The following is a 16186-nucleotide window of genomic DNA, read 5'->3' on the forward strand; positions in this document are numbered from 1 at the left end:
TAGGGCCTTAAGGCCCCCTTTCTACTGATGGCCTCTTGATATCAATTTTTTTTAGATTTATTTATTTATTTAGTATGTATACAGTGTTCTTCTGCATGTATGATTGCAGGCCATTATAGATGGTTTGTAAGCCACCATGTGGATGCTGGAAATTAAACTCAGGACCTCTGGAAGTAACAGGCAGTGCTCTTAACTTATGAGCCATCTCTCCAGCCCCTTGATATCAATTTTAGTTCTTACTGTTACAAACCCATATTCCTAAAGGAGGTAAACACAGGGGCAGAGTGTAGCTGAGGGCCTTGAAGTCTTGGAGCCTTCAGCAACCTCCTGGCCTGTACCTTGGAACCTTTTTCTTACCCAATAGGACACAGCCAATAAACCCACCATCAAGTGTCTACTTGGCACCTGGGGTTCAAGCAAACCGCAAACCTGTGTGTGTGTGTGTGTGTGTGTGTGAGAGAGAGAGAGAGAGAGAGAGAGAGAGAGAGAGAGAGAGAGAGAGTATCCAGCCACCTAAACCAATGGAAAGCCAACATAAAGCGCGCGCTCTCTCTCTCCCTCTCTCTCTCTCTCTCTCTCTCTCTCTCTCTCTCTCTCTCTCTCTCTCACACACACACACACACACACACACACAGGATTTCATTTCCTGCAGACTGACCTGGAACTCACTATGTAACCAAGGCTGCCCTTGAATTCCTGATCTCTTGACTCTACCTCCTGAGTGTTGGGATTCCAGGCATTCACTGACCACCACCCCCCGCCCCCAGTACTGGGAACTAGAGTCTTGCTAGTTGTCTTAGTTAAGGTTTCTATTGCTGTGAAGAGACACTATGATCACGGCAACTCTTGTAAAGAAAACAATTAATTGGGGGAGGCTTGCTTACAGCTTCAGAGGTTCAGTCCATTATCTTCATAAAGGGGAGGATGGCAGTGTACAGGCAGATGTGGAGCTGGAGATGAGGGTGCTACATCTTGCAGACAACAGGAAGTTGACTGACTGTCACACTGAGGGAAGCTTGAACAAAAGAGACCTCAAAGCCTGCCCCCACAGAGACACACTTCCTCCAACAAGGCCACACCTCTTAATAATGCCACTTCCTTTGGGGGGTTCATTTTCTTTCAAACCTCCACACTAGACGAACAATACTCTGCCACTGCATTACCCTAGCTGTTTTTTCATTTTTTAAAAGATATTTATTTATTATTTATACAGTATTCTGTCTGATTGTATGCCTGCAGGCCAGAAAAGGGCACCAGACCTCATTACAGATGGTTGTGAGCCATGTGGCCCCCCCACCCATCTTTTCTTTTCTTTTTCTTTCTTTCTTTTTTTTTTTTTTTTTTTGGATTTTTCGAGACAGGGTTTCTCTGTAGCTTTTTTGGTTCCTGTTCTGGAACTAGCTCTTGTAGACCAGGCTGGCCTCGAACTCACAGAGATCCACCTGCCTCTGCCTCCCGAGTGCTGGGATTAAAGGCGTGTGCCACCACCGCCTGGCCATCTTTTCATTTTTTAATTTGATTTAAGTTCTCACTAAATGGGCTGGAGAAATGGCTCAGAGGTTCAGAGCACTGGCTGCTCTTCCAGAGGTCCTGAGTTCAATTCCCAGCAACCACATGGTGGCTCACAACCTTCCGTAAGGAGATCTGGTGCTCTCTTCTGACCTGCAGGGATACATGCTGGCAGAACACTGTATACATAATAAATAAATAAATAATTTAAAAAAAAAAAGAAGAAGAAGTTCTCACTAAATTACCCAGACTAGTCCCAAGGTCAGTTTGTAATCTAGGCCAGCCTTGAACTTGTTATCCTTCTACTTTGGCCTTCCAAATAGCTGGGATTGTACTAACAGGGTTCTCTCTCTGTCTCTCTGAAATGGGATCTTATTCTATAGCCTTATCCATGCAGCCTTGATGCAATCCTCCCATCTCTATGAGTTCAAGGCCAGCTTGGTCTACAGAGTGAGTTTCAGGACAGCCAGGGTTACACAGAGAAACCTTGTCTAGAACCCCTCCTCCACAAAAAAGTTTCTTATAGTTCCCACAACTAGTCCAGCCCCAGGTTCTTCCAGTAAGGCATCAACTCCCCTCTGTACCCTCTGATTCACTACAAAGTCTTGCCTTTGCTTTTCTGTGGCTCTTGTTTTGCTGTCCCTGTTGCTTCAGTCCCTTCAGCAGACAAACCTGCTATAAGAGGTTGTCAAAAGCCCCCACTCCTAACACTGTGTACCTCCCAGCTCTGGGGAGTTCACAGAGAACCGCCTTAGTCTCAGCTGTTCTCCTTGTGCCCATTATCTCTACCTGTAACAGCAGCAGGCCTGTTGTGGTCTACTCGCAATCTGTCTTCTGCTTCTCCCATGGCAATAGTCTTTTGGCTCAGGTACAAGGCAACTCAGCTAAAGATACATTCCCCAGCCTCTGTACTTGCCAGGCAGATGGGAAGGAGGCAGAGGTGAGTTGTGGTGTGGGAATGTGGGAGCAGCCACTGGTTGCTTACAGAAGCAGAACACAAATGGGGCAGGTCAGAAATAATTTCAGAGTGCCAAATAGAAGTCACATGTTCAGGATAACACACCTGTACCTCTATTTAGGATGCTTCCAGCTGGGTGGTGGTGGCACATGCCTTTAATCCCAGCACTTGGGAGGCAGAGGCAGGTGAATCTCTGTGAGTTTGAGGCCAGCCTGGGCTACAGAGTGAGTTCCAGGACAGGCTGAGTTCAAGGCCAGCCTGGTCTACAGAAATGAGCTACAATTCAGAATGAGTTACAGGACAGACACAGAGAAAACTTGTCTCAAAAAAACAAAGAAACAAAAACAAACAAACAAAAAGAATGCTTCGCCGGGCGGTGGTGGCGCACGCCTTTAATCCCAGCACTCGGGAGGCAGAGGCAGGCGGATCTCTGTGAGTTCGAGACCAGCCTGGTCTACAAGAGCTAGTTCCAGGACAGGCTCCAAAACCACAGAGAAACCCTGTCTCGAAAAACCCAAAAAAAAAAAAAAAAAAAAATCCTTCTAGGTCTGGCTGCCTCCCAGGCTATTTTTTAAAACTGACATTTTTTGTATTTGACATATCCATGCTTGTGAAAGTGCATATGCACATGCATGGAAGCAAGGCCAGAGGTAGCAATCTTCCTCAAAAACTCCCCACCTTAAAATTGTATTTATTTATGTGTTTTTTATTTGGTGTAAGTGTGTGTCACTTTACAAGAGCTTTTGTGCACAGGCAGAAGCTAGAGGAAGAGACCTGCTATCCTGCTCTAGCACTCTCCCTGATTCCCTTGAGTCAGTGTCTCTCACTCAGTGCAGACTGGTAACCAGCAATCCCCAGCAATCACACAGTGCTAGGGTTATAGGAGTATATGACCATGGCCAGCATTTTATATACATGCTACTAGAGATTTGAACTCGACTCCTCATGTTTTTACAGCAAGTGCTCTTAGCTGCCCAGTCACCTCTCTGTTCACCTTACTGACTAGCAAGCCCAGGGGAATCCAACTGTCTCTAATTCCTCAACACTGAGAATGCAGATGTTACAGAAATGTTACCTTTTTTAAACTTATTTTTTTATTTTTGGCTTTTCAAAACAGGTTTCTCTGTGTAGCCCTGGTCATCCTAAAACTCACTCTATAGACCAGGTTGGCCTTGAACTTAGAGATTTGACTGCTTCTGCCTCCCCAGCAGTAAAAGTCAACGATGTGCACCACCACTGCCTGGTTTTAATTCAGGTTCTCATGCTTGTGCCGCAGATGCTTTACAGACTGAACCATCTCCCCATCCCCATATCTGCCCTGTCCCTCCCATGCTAGGGATAAAATCTATGACCTTGTACTTGCTAAGCACGCACTCTGCCACTGATCCCCAGCTCCCACTTTGTGTGCATGTTTATAATTTTATCCTCATCATCATTTTGGGTTTTTTTTTTTTTTTTTTTTTGATCTTCGAGACAGGGTTTCTCCGTAGCTTTTGGTTCCTGTCCTGGAACTAGCTCTTCTAGACCAGGCTGGCCTCGAACTCACAGAGATCCGCCTGCCTCTGCCTCCCAAGTGCTGGGATTAAAGGCGTGCGCCACCACTGCCCGGCCATTTGGGGATTTTTGAGACCAAGATCTTATGTAGCTTTAGCTGGTCTGAAACCCATAGAGAGCCACCTGCCTTGGCTTCGTGAATGCTGGAATTAGTGGTGTGCACCACTACCACACCCGTTTCATCTTTATATTTGAAGTGCTGAATATGGAACCCAGATCCTTGTGTGTATTCACTCAGCGATGTCTCCAAACGGATGACTTCTAGAGCAATTTTAGCTTTATAGGAAATTTGAGGGGAGTGCGGCACTCTAAAAGTCACTCCACCTCCGAAATTCTTCCTGTCATCTTGTATCTGTCACAGTTGATGAGCTCACATTGAGATTCTCTTGATAACTAAAGTCTATGCTGGCTATTAATTAGGGTTCATGATCCTCATGACGCGTGACCAATAATGAGAGCCAACTACCATTGCAGGACTATCCAAAACAGATAACCTGAACACCCACTGATCATGCTTTTCATTTCTTCTGAAGCAGGGTCTCAAATAGTGTAGATTGACCTTGAACTTTCTGTGTATCTGAAGATGACATTGAATTCCTGATCCTCCTACTTGAGTGCTTAGCATTACCAGTGTGTCCCCATCATGCCTGTCGACTTAAAACATTCTTGTTGAGGGTTAGAGCAAATAAAATATACATCTGAGGTTTTTAACCTGTGTATATTCTTTCATGCAACCATCATTAACTATTGAATATTTGAATGCTTGTGGGGCCACCCTCAATGCAGAACTTGACCCCTTTTCTACCACCTTAAGCTGTAGGTGGGTCTGATTGTTGGCACATTTACCAATAAAATTATGCATCTTTCATTCTTGTCATGTCTATGAGGCTCATCCATGTTACTGTGTTCCTCTCTTTTCCATTGCTGAGCAGCAGCCATTGTATAGACGTACTGCAATTTACTCAGCCATGCTTCCATCAGTAGATATGAATTGCTCCTTGTCTCTACCATTATGAATATAACAGCTACACATGAGTCTCTCTCTAGGATCTATTCATATATCCTAGGAGGGGAACTGCTGATTTGTGGCTATGCCAAACCAGTTTGTGTCTCTGGCCAGAGATGTATATGCTTTGCCATCTGGACCTCTCTCAGTCTCTTCTAGTAGGGAGTGTTCCAAAGAGACCACAAGGCTAGAGGGAGAAAGTGCTTTCTCCAGCACTTGACAACCTGGCTACATTGCTTGAACCTCTGAGACACCTGGAAGAGGTATTGACATTGCCGCCCAGAGCTCTAAGTTCCTTGGGGCTCAGACATGGCAACCAGCCATCACCTCACCCTTCCTTCTCACAGGTCTGGGTCCTAGCCCCAAAGATACTACTTCTTTGTTTTGAGGCAAGGTTTGTTTATGTAGCCTAGACTGGCCTCAAATTCATCACACCGCCATGTCTGACCTTTTCTTTGAGAGGCAGGATCTCATTCTGCAGCCCAGGCTTACCACTAACTCACTATGCAGTTTACACAGGCCTCACACTTACGGCCATTCTTCTGCTTTAGTCTTCTGAATGCTGAGATTACTGGTCCATACTAGCATGCTCAGCTATGCGTTCCACTTTCAAGCTCAATGACCCCAGCACTAGCTAGGCACTACCTTCTGTGGAATATTTGTATACCGCGTGAAGATGTGCTGCTGTGAGTGGGGTATAATAAAAAACTGAACAGCCAATAGCTAGGTAGGAGAGATAGGTGGGACTTCTGGGCAGAGAGAGATAATCGAGGCATGTGTCAGATGCCAATGAGACATGGAGGGAGTTGGGCATACAAAATGAAAGAAAAGTAAAAGCCAATGAGGCAAAATGTAAATTAATATAAATGGGTTAATTTGAGTTATAAGATATAGGTCCAGAGGCCCTGCACTTAGTTTTTTCTTTGTTTATTTGTTATGGATACATGTTCTTTCTGTGTAGCTCTGGCTGTTCTGCAATTTGTTATATAAAACAAGCTGGCATTAAACTCACACAGAAATCTGCCTGCTTCTGTCTCCCAAGTGCTAGGAATAAAGGCGTGCTCCATCATGCTTGGCCCACACTTAGTTTTTAAGTTTGAGGAACAGCAGGCAAATCAGAAGGCTCAGCAGGTAAAGGCATTTGCTACCAGATGGCGCAAGCCTGAAGACCCGAATTTGGTCTCCGGGCCTCACATAAAAGTTGAAGGAGAGGGGGCTGGAGAGATGGGTCAGTGGTTAAGAGCACTGACTATTCTTCCAGAGGAGCTAGGTTCAATTCCTAGCACCCACATAGCAGCTTAAAACTGTCCATAACTCAAGTTCCAGGGGATTTGACACCTTCACACCAATACACATAAAAATGATTTTTAAAAAAAGTTGAAGGAGAAAACTGACTCCATAAAGTTGTCTTCTGACCTCTACACATGCATTGTGACACACTTCTACCCCTTACTGCATTATACACAGATGAGAAGGAAGGAGGAGGAGGAGGAGGAGGAGGAGGAGGAGGAGGAGGAGGAGGAGGAGGAGGAGGAGGAGGAAAGAAAGAAAGAAAGAAAGAAAGAAAGAAGCAAACAAAATAAAAATCTAAAAATCTAACTTTGAGGAATTCTACCTCTTTCCCTCTGAGCGCCAGGCCTAAAGGCAAGATTCTTGTCCTAGGGCACCATAAGACCTGCCACTAGTACCTTTGGCAATAGAACTGGATTCTTTCTCAGCTCTGGAGATCAGAAGTCTAAGATGGAGGCATCTTCAGGAGGCATCTAAGATTGTTGCTCAGTGTTGGAGTACATGTTTAGCATACATGGGGAATGAGTTATATCCTTAGCACACACACACACAAAGTCAATAGAGGCCCACATCTCCTATAGACCTCTCTGTAGGGAAAACTGACAGGTTTCTGTCAAGGAAAGATGGAATTTGGGATTGCTTTTTTTTGTCTCTTTGAATTTGAAGGCAGTTGTAAATTTAACTTCTATTCTTCTATGACAGTCAGTTCTTTGTTTGTTTCTTTGTTTTGCTTTTTTCTTCGAGACAGAGTCTCTCTATGTAGCCCTGGCTGTCCTAGAACTAGCTCTATATGTAGACCAGGCTGTCCTAGAACTAGCTCTATATGTAGACCAGGCTGGTCTCGAACTCACAGAGATCCACCTGCCTCTGCCTCCCGAGTGCTGGGATTAAAGGCGTGCGCCACCACCACCCGGCTCCAGTTCGTTTTTAATTTTTTTTTCCAGTTTTTTTTTTAAAAAATATTTTCTAGCCGGGTGGTGGTGGCGCACGCCTTTAATCCCAGCACTTGGGAGGCAGAGGCAGGTGGATCTCTGTGAGTTCGAGACCAGCCTGGTCTACAGAGCTAGTTCCAGGACAGGCTCCAAAACCACAGAAAAACCCTGTCTCGAAAAACAAAACAAACAAACAAAAAAAAAAAAAAACAAAAAAAAATATTTTCTAGGGGCTGGAGAGATGGCTCAGTGGTTAAGAGCATTGCCTGCTCTTCCAAAGGTCCTGAGTTCAATTCCCAGCAACCACATGGTGGCTCACAACCATCTGTAATAAGGTCTGGTGCCCTCTTCTGGTCTTCAGCATACACACAGATAGACCATTGTATACATAATAAATAATAAATAAATATTAAAAAAAATATTTTCTACACTTGATTGTGTGTGTATGCATGTGTGAATGCCATGACATATGTGTAGAAGCAGGAGTTGATTCTTTGCTTCTACCATGTGGAGCTTAGGGATCACTAGGCTTGGCAAAAATTTTTACCCACTGAGCCATCTTGCAGGGTCTTGATAGCTTTGACTGTTAACTTGACACAGTCTAGAATTACATGAGAAGAATCTTTTTTTAAAAAAAAAAATTATTTCTCTGTGAGTTCAAGACCAGCCTGGTCTACAGAGCTAGTTCCAGGACATGCTCCAAAGCCACAGAGAAACCCTGTCTCGAAAAACCAAAAAAAAAAAAAAAAATTATTTATTTATTATGTGTACAATATTTTGTCTGTGTATATGCCTGCTGGCCAGAAGAAGGCACCAGACCTCATTACAGATGGTTGTGAGCCACCATATGGTTGCTGGGAATTGAACTCAGGAACTTTGGAAGAGCAGGCAATGCTCTTAACTGCTGAGCCATCTCTCCAGCCCCATGAGAAGAATCTTAATGAAGTATTGTTTAGATTATGTTGGCCTGTTGGATGTCTTGGGGGAGGGATTCTCTCTCTCTTTTGTTGTTTCTGTTTTTTTGTTTTTTGTTTGTTTGATTTGTTTTGTTTTGTTTGAAGCAGGGTCTCACTATGTAGTCCTGGCTGTCCTGGAACTCACTATATAGACCAGGCTGGCCTCAAACTCACAAAGACCCACCTGCTTCTATGCCTATGAAGTGCGGGGACCTGTGTGGGAGGGATTCTCTTGATTACATCAATTGAGATGGGAAGAACAGTTCATTCTGGGTAGCGTTATTTCCTACGTTAGAATCCTGAACTTCGTCTATGTAGAGAGCAAGCTGTTCAGTAGGCATGCATACTTTCATTTTGTCTCTGCTCTTTAGCAGCTACTTCAAGTTCCTGCTGCGGAATAATCCCTTGGTACACTGTGAAGATTTGTCTCTGTGGTTGGTTTAATAAAGAAGCTGATTGGCCAATAACTGAACAGAATAAGTTTAGGTGGGGAAATCAAATTGAGAATGCTGGGAAGGAGAAGGGAAGAGTCAGGAATCATCAGCCAGATGCAAAGGGAGCAGGAGATGAATGTGTCATGCTAATAAAGGTACTGCCATGTGGCAAAGTGTAAAAAGGGACTATGGGCCGGGCGGTGGTGGCGCACGCCTTTAATCCCAGCACTTGGGAGGCAGAGGCAGGCGGATCTCTGTGAGTTCGAGACCAGCCTGGTCTACAAGAGCTAGTTCCAGGACAGGCTCCAAAACCACAGAGAAACCCTGTCTCGAAAAACCAAAAAAAAAAAAAAAAAAAAAAAAAAAAGAGTAAAAAGGGACTATGGGTTAACTTAAAATGTAAGAACTAGTTAATAGGGGGAGGGGAGAGGCAGGGAGGGGAGCAGAGAAAAATGTAGAGCTCAATAAAAAAGAAGAAAATAAAAAGAGCTAGTTAATAATAAGCTTGAGCTATTGGCCAAGCATTTATAAATAATATTAAACCTCTGTGTGGTAATTTGGGAAGCTACTTCCAGGTATTTGGGACCAAGTAGTGTTGACCGAGGTTTCTTTCCCACCCAGTCCCGCAGTCATTCAGTCCCAAGGAAACACACAGAGGTCTACATTAATCATAAACTGGTTGGCCTAGTAGCTCAGGCTTCTTTTTAACTCTTATAACTTATATTAGCCCATAATTCTTGTCTGTGTTAGCTACGTAGCTTGTACCTTTTTCAGCGAGACAGTTACATCTTGCTTCCTCTGTGTTGGGGTGACAACTGCAGACTGTGCCTTTCTTTTTCCAGAATTCTCCTGTTCTCATCTCCTCACCTCTACTTCTTGCCTGGTTGCCCCACCTATACTTCCTGCCTGGCTACTGGCCAATCAGCGTTTTATTAAAAATAATACAAGTAACAGTATAAAAGATAATTGTCCCACAGCAGAGTAGCTCTGAGACAGAAAACTTCTACCTATATATGGCACCCAAATGCTAGGCAAGAATTTACACCTAAAGGCTGAAAAAAAGCTTTAAAAAATGAATCTAAACACACAGAAACTGAGTTAAATAAGCTTCTTGGTAACCACTTTTTTTTTTTGATAGGCTCTTGTTTGCATTGGCAGAAAAAAACACATGGCTCTTTTAAGAGGCCCTGCCACCAAACACTTAAATGAGGTATATGAGCAGCAGAAGGCATACTACTAAAGAAACTACTTCTCAGAATTGGAGTGGTAAATATGTCTCCAGCCAGTACCTCCAACATGAAGCTAGACTCTCAGGAAGCTAAGGAGTGAGGCAGAGTCAACTGCCAAAACCACTGCTTTGGTCCTAGCAAGGACACTTAGTAGTCAAAGATTCATGTGGTCAGCAAGATCTCTGAGAGGGACATGAACTGAACAGAGGACTCTCTGTATGTAGTTGAGAGGACCAAGTATCACTTTCTGTGGCAGCCACTTAGTGCTCAATGGGCTTTGAAGCCTGTGGCTAAGGTGACAAGGATAGAGTCATGCATGAGCTCAGCAGCATGTGAGGTGCCTCCCTGAGGCCCAGCAAGATCTCACCAGTGCCTAGGGCCTAGTATGAAGATGGCAGTATAACATTTTATTTGGGGCAGTTTGCTTTCTGTTGGAAACAGGCTCATGAAAGGCTGGATGACAGAGAATTCGAAACAAAGAAATATACAAAAGCAGGAAAAAGAAAATATAAAAATTAAGGACTAGGGATGTAGCTTAGTAGTAGCATGCACAGCCTCTAGATTCAATCCCCAGTAGCAATAAATACAAAAATTAATTTTCAATTCCTAATCATTACATAAATAAGACTTTCAGTGATATAAAATTCCTTCCTCAATTATATTAGTTATATAGAATATATTATTACCTAATTGGTTTTCTTAAAATTTTACTTAGCTTTCTTAAACAGCAATTTTTTGATAGTTAACCTTATAATTAAGTCTCCAAGTCATGATTATTTAAATAGAACTTATTTAAAGGAAGAACTAACATCATCTGTACTGTGAGTGCCATTTGAAGGCAGTTACCAAGATTGTGGGAACCTTGTTTTCTCCTCTTGGAACAAGGGCAGGAACAGATTAGTTTGAAAGCTATTGGCATTTTGTTAGCCAAAAACATAAACTTGTTGCTGCTAATGGAAGTTCATGTGTAGTAAGAAAGCTTTGAGTTGATGTTGAGAAATCAAGCAGGTAGAAGTGGGATCACATCACACTCTGTTCTGTGAGGTTAATGCTGATACAGGGACACCACACTTAGACTTTTTCTTTGTCATTTGGCTGTTAGACTCTGCCAATGGGGCATTAGGAGAGATACTAAAAAGCTGCGTAAGAAGAGAAGGGTATTGAGCCTTTCTATGGCAATATGCTTCTGTTGCCATGGTCCTAGGCCAAGCCTGTGGCTTAGTTTAGCATCAGTTGGGTTCAGTCTCCAGCTTCTGAGTCTGATTTCTAACTCTGAAATAGCTCTATACTGATGACCTAGCTCTTCTTTACTCCCCTCAACCCTGAAGGTGCTAGTGGCTTTCTTGCAGCTATTTCCCTGATATCCTTTCAGTTCCTCCAAAAGTCCCTCTCTCAGCAGCACCACGGATTCTGTTTAGAAATTCTCTCTGTTGAAAGAATGAAAGCTGGACGTGGTGGTACAAGCCTGTAATCCCAGTATGGTGAAGTGGAAGCGGGCAGATGAGAGTTCAAACTTCTCACCTATTTAGCAAGTTTGAGGCTAGCAGAGTTCTATAAGGCCCTGGCCCTACCTCATAAACAACAAAATGAGAAGGGAGGTGGGAACCTGTGTAGTTTCTGGTTTTCTGACTGGACCCTGACCATTTTATGAGCAGAAAGTTTCCAGATAAGGCTAATACACAGGCTGGCAAGCTGCCTTGGTGTGTAAGGCACTCGCCCACAAATCTCACAATTTGTGTTCCATCCCTGGAATTCTCATGATAGAAGAAGAGACTCAACTCTGCAAGTTGTTTATGACCTCCATATATGTGTTATGACATTAGAGAGTGTGTGCCTGCACACACACACACACACACACACACACACACTTCATTTAAAGTATGGAAGTAGATGTTGAACATGTTAAGTTTCATCAAGGCATGAATTTAATCCCAACACTCAGGAGGCAGAGGCAGGCAGATCTCAGTGAGTTCCATCCCAGCCTGGTCTACAGAGTGAGTTTCAGAACATCCTGGGCTACATAGTGAAACTCTGTCTCACATCAAAACAAAAGAACAGCCGGGCGTGGTGGCGCACGCCTTTAATCCCAGCACTCGGGAGGCAGAGGCAGGCGGATCTCTGTGAGTTCGAGACCAGCCTGGTCTACAGAGCTAGTTCCAGGACAGGCTCCAAAGCCACAGAGAAACCCTGTCTCGAAAAAACCAAAAAAAAAAAAAAAAAAAAAAAGAACATAATGTTAAGCTTGATCCAATAAGGTGGCACATACCTATAAACACAACACTCGGGAGGCATTGGTCCATCTAACCAGTTACCAGAACAGCTAGGGTTACATGTCATGACCCTGTCTCAAAAATAAGTAAATAACTAAATAAATGGTAAGTTTCTGTTTAGTTCATATCTCTCCATATTATATGCACACACACACACACACGAATTCATGTAGCTCCAGCTAGTCTAGAATTTCTGATCCTTCTGCCTCTCTCCCACTTGCTGAGATTATAGGCATATCATACTTATTTCTGGCCCCCTTTTTCCCTCAATGCCAAGGGCTAAATATAAGGCCTTATGCCTAGCTAGCAAGTATACTACTAGTGAGCTATATCCTTAATCCCTGTGGTCTTAAAAATAGATTTTCTTGGGCTAGAGAGATGACTTAGCAGTTAAGAGCACTGGTTGCTCTTCCAGTGGTCGTGAGTTCAATTCCCAGCAACCACAAGGTGGCTCATACCAATCTGTAATGAAATCTGGTGCCCTCTTCTACATGCAGGCAGAACACTGAATAGATAATCAATCAATCAATCTTTGAAAAATATAGATTCCTTAGGCTGGAGAGATGGGTTAATGGTTAAGAGCACTTGCTGCTCTTGCAGAGGACTGAAACCAGCAAGTTCACAACGTCCTTTGACTTCAACCTCTCCTGGGAAATAGGATGCTTCTAGCCCCCTTGGGCACCTATAACATCCGATTTTGTGTTACCCCCTTGGTACAGTTCGCGTGCCACTGTACCGTACGTGAGTCGGGCAAGGGCCTGGAGATTTGAAAGAACACACAAGAGACCTGGGTCATTCGAAAGAAGATCAACCAAATGCTGTTTATTCAACCTTGGGGAAATCCTTTGTATACCTCGCTGCTGCACAAGGATTTCCACCCAGGCAGGTGGGAAATTACCACGCCAAAGATGGAGTCAACAATGCCCTACAACTAATCACCAGGCGGGGCAGAGGGAGCACAGGAACAAACAGAATGCTTTAGTTTGCTGGCTGACCAGAAACTGTCCTCAAGATGAGCCCCAGGAACAAGGGTAGACCCGGGCCCTACAGGTATACAGTCGCAGGCACATGTGGCAGAACATGTTTTTCCAGACACAGACATACATTCATGCATACAACTTAAAATAAATCTGAGACTGGAGAGATGGCTCAGCAGTTAAGAGCACTGGCTGCTCTTTCGGTGGCCTGAGTACTATTCCCAGCACCTACATGTTGGCTCAACCATCTGTAACTCCAGTCCCAGGGGATCCAAGGGCACTAGGCACCTATGTGGTACATAGACACACATAGTACTTGCATAGTAGTCAACAGACGGAGGGATTATAGTAGCAAAAAAGGTCCATTAAGGAGACTCCTTCTGCCCGAAAGGGGGAAACCTAACATTCCAGCTGGGCTGGGTCAGTCACCTAACTAAGGTACCACCCCTAGCAAGAAAGATTCACCTTAAGCCATGTTATAGGAATAGATGGCCTAGTTAGTTCTTTAATGAGATGCTGTAATTTTCCTTTCAAGAATTCGAGCTCTCACACAATAGCTTACTTGGCCTTGGTAAAGTTATTTATATACTTTTTTTGGTTTTGTTTTTCAACACAGAATTCTGTGTAACACTGGCTGTCCTGGAACTTACTCTGTAGACCATGCTGGCCTCAAACTCACAGAGATCCATCTGCCTTTGCCTCCTGAGTGTTGGCATTAAAAGTGTGATCCACTATGCCCAGTTCACAGTAGTTTTTGTTTGTGCTGAGACATGGTTTCTCTGTGTTGCCCTGGCTGTCCTGGAACTCACTCTGTAGACCAGGCTGGCCTCAAACTCACAGAAATTCACCTGCCTCTGCCTTCCAAGTGCTGAGATTCAAGGAGTACTCCACCATGGTCTGGAGACAGAATGTCTTAAACAAAATAAACAAGAAATAAATAAATGGAAAATAATTAGTCTTTTTTAATTGATATTTATTGAGCTTTACATTTTTCTCAGCTTCCCTTGCTTCCTCTCTCCTCCCCTTCAGCCCTCCCCCAAGGTCCCCACGCTCCTAGTTTACTCAGGAGATCTTGTCTTTTTCTACTTCCCATGCAGATTAGATCTATGATAAGTCTCTCTTAGTGTCTGCATTGTTGTCTAAGTTCTATGGAATTCTGGTTTGTAGGCTGGCTTTCTTTGCTTTATGTTTAAAAACCACCTATGAGTGAGTACATGTGATAATTGTCTTTCTGTGTCTGGGTTACCTCACTCAGAATAATGTTTTCTAGCTCCATCTATTTTCCTGCAAAATTCAAGATGTCATTATTTTTTTCTGCTGTGTAGTACTCCATTGTGTAATGTACCACATTTTCCTTATCCATTCTTCAGTTGAGGGAAAATAATTAGTCTTATTGAAATATCTTAATATTTGGGAAAAATAATTCCCAGTTGTGCTAGTTGAATTTTGTAAACTTGACACAAACTGGAATCACCTGAGAATAGAAAACTTCAACTGAAGAATTGTCTGCATCAGATTGACCTGTGACTACATACCTGTGAGGCATTTTCTTGATTGTTGATTGATGAGGGGGAGCCTAGGCAGGTAGTCCTAGGAGGTATAAGAAAGATAGCTGACCCTGAGCCTGGGAGCAAGCCAGCAAGCAGTTTTCTTCTATGGTTCCTGCCTCTGATCTCTTGAGATCCTGCCCTGACTTCCCTCAAAGATGGATTATGATGAGGACTTGTAAGACAATAGTTGTTGTTTCGAGACAGGGTTTCTCTGTAGCTTTGTCCTGGAACTAGCTCTTGTAGATCAGGTTGGCTTCAAACTCACAAAGATCCGCCTGCCTTTGCCTCCCGAGTGGACTACCATTGCCCGGCTTGGATTTGTAAGACAATTGATTTGTGATGCTTGTCCAAGTCCAGTAGCAGTCAGCCTAAGGACTAAGAATCGTGTCATCACTACCCCAGCATCACAGACTTATTGGAATCATAACTAAAAGAGCGGTAGAGAAAAGCACAGCAAAATTTAGTGAGGCAGGAAAGATTACCCTGGATTAAAGCCCAGCCTGGGCTACATAGGGAGACTCTCTGTCCCCCACCCCGACCCCGTCAATAGAGTATGTAATTAGTTAGAAAACAGGCATTTTCATATAGAACTGCAGGAGACCAACTTGAGGCCTTAGGAAACAATTTCCATTTGGTTCACTGAGGGTGGTGATGAACCAGGCTGTCTTCATTTTTGGTTTGAAAGCCATTTTATAGTAAGACAAATTAGGTTCACTCCTTTTTAAAATTAAACCTCTGTCTCTCAAGGATTAGGCCATGCCCCCACCTATAACCTTAACTACAAATGGTTCTGTGCTACCTGTTCCAGGAAATGGCAAATATGCTTTTGTTTCAAAAAGTTGTTATGACCAGCCAGGCATGGTGGCTCAAGCCTTTAATTCCAGCACTCCGGAGGCAGAGTCAGGTGGATCTCTGTGAGTTCAAGGCCAGCCTGGCTTACAGAAAAAGCTCCAGTAGGGCTAGAGCTATATACAGAGAAACCCTGTTTGGGGGCGGCCAGGCGGGGCAGTTGCTATGATCAATTTGTTATGCTTTTGTAACCCCGATTATTTGCCTGCCTCCTACTTCTGAACTATAAAAATGCTTATCAGGCTAGGAGGTGGTGGTTTACGTCTTTAATCCCAGCACTAGATGGATCTCTATGAGTTCAAGGTCAGCCTGGTCTACAAATTGAATTCCAGGACAGCCAGGGCTGTTACATGGAGAAACCTGTTTGGTTGGAAGCATCACCACAGCTCCCTTTATACATCCCCTGGTATCCATCTTTGGAATACTGGGCGTGAAACTCCATTTCAAGGTAATCCCTCCCCAGGGAAGGTCAAGACCACTCCCTCAGGCTATTTAACCTGCCCCCCCAGAGAATGTACACATGGTCTCCTGGTTTTGTGTGGTCTCTCCATTCATTCCTCCCTTTCCCTCTTCATGCTTTCCCGAGGCCACCCAGGAGCATTGCATTAAACATAGGTGTCTTTAATTTTATTTAATTTTGTCTGATTGAAATTATTTGCATCAGCAGAGAGG

The sequence above is a fragment of the Chionomys nivalis genome, chromosome X (assembly GCF_950005125.1).
Source record: "Chionomys nivalis chromosome X, mChiNiv1.1, whole genome shotgun sequence".
NCBI lineage: Eukaryota > Metazoa > Chordata > Mammalia > Rodentia > Cricetidae > Chionomys > Chionomys nivalis.